Source organism: Miscanthus floridulus, chromosome 19 (genome assembly GCF_019320115.1).
Source record: "Miscanthus floridulus cultivar M001 chromosome 19, ASM1932011v1, whole genome shotgun sequence".
In the NCBI taxonomy this organism is placed as follows: Eukaryota; Viridiplantae; Streptophyta; class Magnoliopsida; order Poales; family Poaceae; genus Miscanthus; species Miscanthus floridulus.
This window is the reverse complement of record NC_089598.1, coordinates 5,312,413-5,320,749: the sequence shown is the minus strand read 5'-3', so window position 1 is coordinate 5,320,749 and position 8,337 is coordinate 5,312,413.

Below are 8,337 nucleotides of genomic sequence, written 5' to 3'. Positions count from 1 at the left end.
GATAGATACTATCTAACTAGAATCGTGGTAGGTGGCTTGCATTTTGAGTAGGCTAGCGCAACACTTGCTTCGCCTCATAATTATCTAACCATTTGGTTAAGTGTTGTTGTAGAAATTTTATTAGGCTATTCACACCCTCTAGCTATTAGGACCTTTCAAGTGGTATCAGAGCTGAGGTCACCATTATTTGAGGCTTAACAACCTTCAGTGTAAAAATGGCTTAAATCAACAACACCAAGAAGCCACCCCAATTTGATGGCTCAAATTATCCCTATTGGAAGGCTAAGATGATAACGTATATCAAGTCAATCAATAGGAAGATTTGGAAGGTGGTACAAACAAAAATTGAGATTGAAGATGAAGATGCTCCCACCGCCGTCGAAGAAATACTTCTCCAAAACAATGACATTGCTCTTAGTGTCATCCATGATGCTTTGGATGAGAGAACCTTTGAGCAAATCAAGAATATTGAGAGAGCTCATGAGGCTTGAAAGAAATTGGAGGAATCATTTGAGGGCACTCAAGCCGTGAAGGGTGCAAAGACATATATTCTCTAAGAGAAGTTTGCAAGCTTCAAGATGAAGGAGGATGAAAGTGTACCGGACATGTTCCATCGGATGGAGGTGATTGTCAATGATCTCAAAGCACTTGGTGAGAAGATAGAGGACAAGGACTTCTCTAATAAGTTCTTGAGATGTTTACCCACAAGATTTAGCATGTTGGTCACCTTGCTAGTAAGGACCAATTTGAACACAATGACACCAAATCAAATCTTGGGAGATATTATGACCGATGATGCTTATAGAGATGAAGATGAGAAGGAAGAAAAGAAGGAGAAGAAAGATGAGAAGAAGGATGACAAGAAGAAGAGCATGGCATTCAAGGCCACATCATCCAAGGGCAAAGCTAAGCAAGAAACATTAAGTGAAGATGATGATTCATGGGATGATGATGATGATGATGAGAAGATGGCTCTCTTTGTCAAGAGATTTGGCAAGTTCATGATAAAGAAGGGCTACCATGCTAGAAGAAAGAAATCTTCATCCGAGTTCTAGCATGACTGGAACACTGAGGTGGTAGCTTAGTTCTACGCCACCCTGTATGTTGAGGAGGATGAGAGGCATATGCACTAGATGCTTGAGGGCCAGTGGTATAGTGTGGATTATGATGCTTTTGCCGCCCTACTTGGTTTTTCAGAGGAGGATCTTCAGAGAGATAGGATCCATACAGAGTAGGTACTCCCTCTAGAGCAGCTGGGCTACATGTACCCACTAGGGGGTGAGAGAGGAGCAGTGGGGAAGGTTCTAGGTCTTCACCCTACCTACAGATACCTAGATAGGATGTTCAGGAAGACCATTGACTGCAAGGGTGGAGACAAGGGCAACTTGTAGATTACTCCAGGAACTTGCTCCATAGGATGGCTCTAGATGCACGGCCCTTTAGTGTTTTTGATTTCATATGGTGTGAGATTAGGAGCATTGGCGAGAGGCCCCTCAAGGGCTGTGGTTTTGCTCCCTACATCATGCACATGATTGAGCAAGTCACAGGGCATACCTTTGAGTATGACAAGGTACATAAGGCCCTGAAGATTGTTGCAGACTTGCCTAAGGTTGGGGTACCTCCAACAGGACCAGGAGGAGCAGCAGCAGCACCAGAGGCAGATGCTCTTGTAGGTGGTGCAGCAGTAGGATGAGCTTCCCCTCTACCACATGCTCCTTCACGTTCTTTTTCACGCCGCTACAGTCCTCCGTCTCCTATTCGCAAGATGTTCAGTGCTATCTTTGGGATATGCAAGGACATACGAACCTATCAGCAGAAGGAGAGGGAGGCTAGGAGGAAGGATACTCAGACTCTGAAGCAGATTGCTTCTAGACTTGAGCTTGATCCTCCTAGGTCTCCACTATCAGATGAGGCAGCTAGTGAGCCTGAGACTGAGGAGGAGCAGCAGGGCAGGTATGACACAGAGTTTGCTGAGTTCCTTCAATGACAGCAGCAGCAGCAGTAGGCACCAGAGCATCTTGACACTTTACCACTATAGGCTCGTGTGCCTACTCACTCTCAACCACGTCCCAGTACAGTAGATGAGTATGCTTCAGACTGGTGGAGTGACCTCACGGGTAGTTTCTATGACCTGTCTGGTGTGGGTAGTTCTCATCTAGACGGTGCTCCACGCTCAGATGATGAGGATACTGGTAGAGATGAAGATGATGATGAGTGATCACAGCCTTCAGAGACAGCTTGCAGCTCCCTTTGTCCTTAGTATGTCATTGTTGTACCTTTGTGGTGATAGACGACAAAGGGGGAGAGAGACTGATTAAAGCTTTAGGATTTTTGTTTCATTTGCTTATCTTTGTATCTGAAGATATGTACTGCAGGCTGTAGTTTTTGTTTTTGAGCTTCATTGATGTATCTTGAGTTTGAGATTGCATTGTATCATGTGAGAGATGAGACTCATACTTATGCTTTATCTATGTATCTATTGAGACATGATCTTTATTTTTATATCAGTGGCTTGTGGACTTGAGAAAATGTGTAATGAGTGCTATGTGTGACATATACATGTGTTATATTTATCTTCATAAGGACTATTCATGCTAGAATGAAAATATTTGATGTGATGCCTTTATATTTATTCTTGTGTGATATATCTTATCATATGCATCACGGTTTTTACTTTGTCACACATAGATGCACCCCATGGATGCAATGATTTAGGCAGAGTCTCCTATATGTTTTAGTATGTGCAATTGACATTTGAGGTCATTTTGTGAATTATAATCATAAGCACATATTAAGGGGGGGGCCTCTTATAAATCATTGAACCCAAAAGCTTAAATGTTTATATTCTTTTGTAAGCTTTAATCAAGTTGTCATCAATCACCAAAAAAGGGGAGATTGAAAGTGCATCTAGCCCTTTAGTGGGTTTTGGATGATTGAATGACAATGTGATTAAAGGTCTAACCCATTTGCTAAGTGTGGATAGGAAATATGTTATCTCACAGGTACTTAATAAAAGCCAAAATGATATGTTGTTGTATAAATAATCTAGTTCAAGCACAAGACAACAATGCAAATGGAATTTATGCAAATGCTTATTTATTGTGGGATTCTATGTGAAAGCAAGCTCTTAAGAATTAATTAATGAGACATGAGGGATTGCATATGGAATGGTATCATATTTGAAGCTTGCTTAATTGAAATGAAAAAATAATAATACAAATGAATGGATAATTCAACGCAAGATATGACTTGGTGGCTTGAGATGGTGAAGATAGCAAGGAAAGGCTTCGAGGTACTAAGCAAGGGTGAAGGACAAGGGACGGCTTGACGGCCGAAGAACCTAGCTAGGGTGAAGAAGGAAGTACTTGCATTTAGTTGAGGTACTAATCAAGTCATGATGGTCATGTTGATGTGGAGGATCAAATCACTATTGAAGTATTTGATGGAAGTGACTTGATACATTTGGGATTATTCAAATTTGATGAATGGAATCAAGTCACGTGCTCAAGATGGCTATGCTTAAGTGAAAAGATCAATATCAACATGTTGGCACCCTCACTTGATGAAGATTAGAATACACGGCTTCGGTTGAAAGAGATCAACTCAAAAGGTTTAAATTCGTTATACTTTTAAATTTGAGTCAACAGGAATGTCGTATTATTAAGAGGGATGCATCATGTTGATAGATAATGTTTCACAAGTGCTCAAGCCAACCCATGTGAGTTTTGAGTGTTTGAGAGACAAAAGAGCTAACTTGTGTTTTGCTGGTCTGGCAATACCGGACGTGTCCAGTATGTGCCAAGCCACGATAAAATTCTTATTGTTCTCGGATTGGTTCATCAGGAGTTCCGACGTGAGTCAGAAGTTCCGACGGTCGGGAGTTCTGGCATAGGTCGGGAGTTCCGACGTTTCGCGCTTAACTGACTTAGAGGGTTCACTGTCCTGGTCATACCGGACGTGTCCGGTATTCATACCGAACGTGTCCGGTATGAACGACCAGAGGCCAACGGCTAATTTTCAAATGCCTTAAGGGTCGAGAGTTCCGACATGAGTCGGGAGTTCCGACGGTCGGAAGTTCTGGCATGCGTCAGGAGTTCCGACACCTCACAAACTTCAGCTCAGTTACTTTGTTTTCAAATATGCTGAGGGTCGGGAGTTCCGACGTGTGTCGGGAGTTTTGACAGTCGGGAGTTCCGACATTCATCGGGAGTTCCGACACCTCACATTGTCACTGTAACTTAGTTACCGTTGGGGCAGTGTAATTCATACCGGACGCAGCAACGGCTATAAAATGGCTAGTTTTTCAAGGGGGCTATAAATACCCCCAAGCCTCCACCTTTGGAGGCTGCTGATTCTGCTGGTTGCTATACACGTTTTTGAGCCTTGCCAACTCTCCCAAACCCTCTCTTAGTGAGTGTGTGATCCTAATTGCCAAATCAATTAGTGGGTTGAGTGAAATTCAAAAAGTGAGCAATCCAACCACTTGAGCACTTGTGCATATTGTCAAATCTTGTGATTTGTATTTGTTACTCTTGGACTCTTCAGTCCTAAACGGCTAGGCGTCGCCGGAGAGCACCCGAGACATTGTGGTGTGCCTCGGAAATTTTGTAACGATCGATTCCGCCGCCTCGGAATCAACTAGTGGAAGGAGGAAAAGGAGTTGGAAAAGACTCCGTCTAGAGTGACCTTCGTGGTATCCTCTTGGGCTGACCTTCGCTGGGTCGCCCGTAGCCCCCTCAACGGAGAATAGGACTCGAACGAGTCCGAACTTCGGTAAAACAAATATCGTGTCTCAATTCGCACTTCATTCGATATTTGTGTTGCTCTAGCTCTTGTGCAGGTTCTCTGTGTATATTGTCATCTCTAGTAGGTACCTGCTGTTTGACTTGAAGATAGAAATCGAAAGGAGCAAGTTTGGGGGTGCTCTGCAGAAATCGTGTATACCGGACACGTCCGGTATTCATATCGGACACGTCCGGTATTTGAGCTCAGTGCTGAATTTATTTGATCCTTGCACTAATCGTTGTGATGCAGGATTGTGGCTCCTAGATTTATTTAGTATCTTTTACATACTCTGTGGCTAACTCATGAGGGGTGGTATTACTCTTATTTGGAGTTCTTTTACTAATTGTTTCCGCATTTAAATGTGTTAATTTTTAGAAATGTCTATTCACCCCCCTCTAGGCGGCATCCTAGGTCCTTTCACTACCATATTTGTGAGGTTTGTAGAAATAGTCCTAGAATAAACGAAGGATGCAAGGGATGCTATATGACCCTGTTCGCTTGAGCTACTTTTCAGCCATGAAATAGTATTTTCCTCTCACAATATTTCAGCATCAACATCAGCATAAGTCAAATTTCAGCATAAGCGATAAGCTAGAAAAAGTTCATTTTCTGGCTGTTTGCCTGTATTCATGAGCTATTGCTTGAGAAGAAAGAAAATTATGTGTACTACCATGCCAGGTTGCGGGCCCGATCTTAACAAAATACTCCCTTTACCCCGCAAAAAAACAATTTTCGTTTTCAATAAGTCAAATAATTTAAAATTTAACAAGATCTATAGAAAACATCATATTAACATTTGTGATATCAAATAAGTATCGTTAAATTAATTATGAAATCTATTTTTATACTAAAGCTATTTGAATACATAAATGTCAATATTTTCTATAAAATTAGTCAATTTTTTTTTAAAAAAATAATTTCGTTGAAACATATAATAGTAACCATTTTGGGACAGTGAAGGGGAGCTCCTGCACTAGCATTTCTTTCTCAGTGACTCACCTCCTGGCTGGTTGGCCCTTATTGGAGAATGGAGACGCCTTGTGTAAAGTCTCGAGGTATCATATCGGATGTCACATGGGGGTGTCGTATAGGATGTTCGGATAAAAAAGGGCGTACCCAGTGCAGAGAGCCCCCGCTCTATATGGGGTCTGGGGAAGGGTGTCAGTGGCAAGCCTTACCCTCGCTTGTGCAATGCGAGGAAACCGCGACTCGAACCCGGGACCTTCCGGTCATAGACGGTAAGACTCTACTGCTTGCACCAGGCCCACCCTTCATAGGATGTTCGGATACTAATAAAAAAACAAATTACAGAATCCGTCAGTAATCCGCGAGACGAATTTATTAAACCAAATTAGTCCGTCATTAGCACATGTGCTACTGTAGCACCACATTGTCAAATCATGGATTAATTGGGCTTAAAAGATTCGTCTTATAAATTAGTCGTAAACTGTACAATTAATTATCTTTTAATTTATATTTAATACTTCATGCATGTGTCAAACATTCAATAGGATATGAAGTAAACTTTAAGAGAGGAACTAAACCAGGCCAAACGGAAGACACCTAATAGCGTTGGTCAGGCTAACCAATGCCATGTTTGCTCACTGCGTATTCTTTCTGTTTTGCAGCAGACAGAGCAGGGGCATGACTGCTCTGGTTTTGGCATCGCACAACAGCCATTGCAACTATCCAACCATTCAAAAGTAGTACTAGGAGCATAACAGTTCAGTGAGACATAAGTATATCCACACAACCTTTCATCTAATCCCCCCCAGCATATTATATTGGCACCACAAAGTACACTTACCGAATTATTCTACAAAATTCCACACTATGGCCTGCTCTGATCAATTGCCAACAACATTGTACATACACAAGGGTTAACAAGGTAAAGCCTCGCATATTAAACCCCTCTATAAATCATTGAGCAAATACTGTATTGCACCCTAGCCTGCTAGCATTGTGGAGCAGAGGGGATCTTGGGTTTCATGACCACAATCAGCTGGAGCTTTCAGAGATCAGAGATGCGCTTCCCGCTGACGAAGTCCACCACATTCAGCTGGAGCTTTCTTCAGAGATCGGAGATCAGAGATCTGCAGAAACTCCTCTGCCGTCGGCGTCTTCCTATCCACAATGTCAGTCACGGCTTTTGCAAAGAGCAATGGCGTTGAGAACATGTCAGCGACGTATGCCACCGGCCGGCGCTCCCTACAAAAGGTAAACGAGGGGGAATCAGACCACTTTTGAGGGCTCAAATCACTGCGTACAACTAGCAAGTGAAGAGGAAGCAGAGAGGCAAAGTAGACAACGAAAGCAGCCTAATCAGCCTGCTGAACTTCACACTGAGCACCAGTGCACCTGACACAATTGCTCCATGCTGATTATTAAACTTTGCATCACGTATTAACTTCAAAATATCTCAGATAACAACAAAACGCATTGCCCATGGCTGTTTATTTCAACCAGATAATAACTACCACATATGTAAGGTTTGTAAAAATGGCCCTAGAATAAATGGAGGATACAAGGGATGCTAGGTTAGCATAAGTCAATTTTCAGGTTGTTTCCCTGTATTCATAAGCTATTGCTTGAGAAGAAGCGCATACCTCCGTATCCTTGATTGTAGCATTTATACAGTACCAGGTTGCTGGCTCGATCTTCAGAAATACTCCCTCCATACCAAGAATTTTTTGTTTTTGTTTTTGACGAGTCAAAATAATTTAAAATTTAACCGGACCTAAAAAAAGCACAGTAACATTTATGATATGAAACAAGTATCATTAAATTAATTATAAATATATTTTCATAGTAAATCCATTTGAGGACATAAACGTCAATATTATTTTCTATAAATATAATTAATATTTTTTTAAAAAACTTAATTTGGTTCAAACCTAGAATAATAATCTTTTTGGGACACAGTGAGTGGCTTAGTGTAGGTTAACACACGTTTTAAACACAAGGTCGGTTTTGCTGGCATGACTGCCAGGTTGAGATTGGTGGGCGCAACAACGAGGCCAAGGGGGCAGCCAATCCCAATCGGATTGACCGGAAAGGGCTGGGACTGGGAGCAGAGAATAATAAATAATGCGACAGGATAGCAGCAGCTGCAGCCTGCAGCTCATTGGCCAGGGGGGGGGGTGTAGTCGCTGTTTAATCGGATATTTAAATACATATATGGAGTATTAAATATAGATTAATTATAAAATTAATTACACAATTTATCATTAATTTATGAGATAAATCTTTTAAGCCTAATTAATCCATGATTCGACAACGTGGTGCTACAGTAATATATGCTAATGACGGATTAATTAGCCTTAATAAATTAATCTCGTGGAGTACTGACGGATTCTGTAATTTATTTTTTATTAGTATCCAAACACCCCCATGCGACACCCTCGTGCGACATCTCCTAAATTTTAGTCATTGAATCTAAACACCCCCTAAATTGGGTTCCTTGTTTTCTTGACATGGGCTGCACTTTTTTCCCCACCCTATAAAACTACTACTCCTATATAATGGTTTTCGCTTCGTTAAAAAAATAAGATA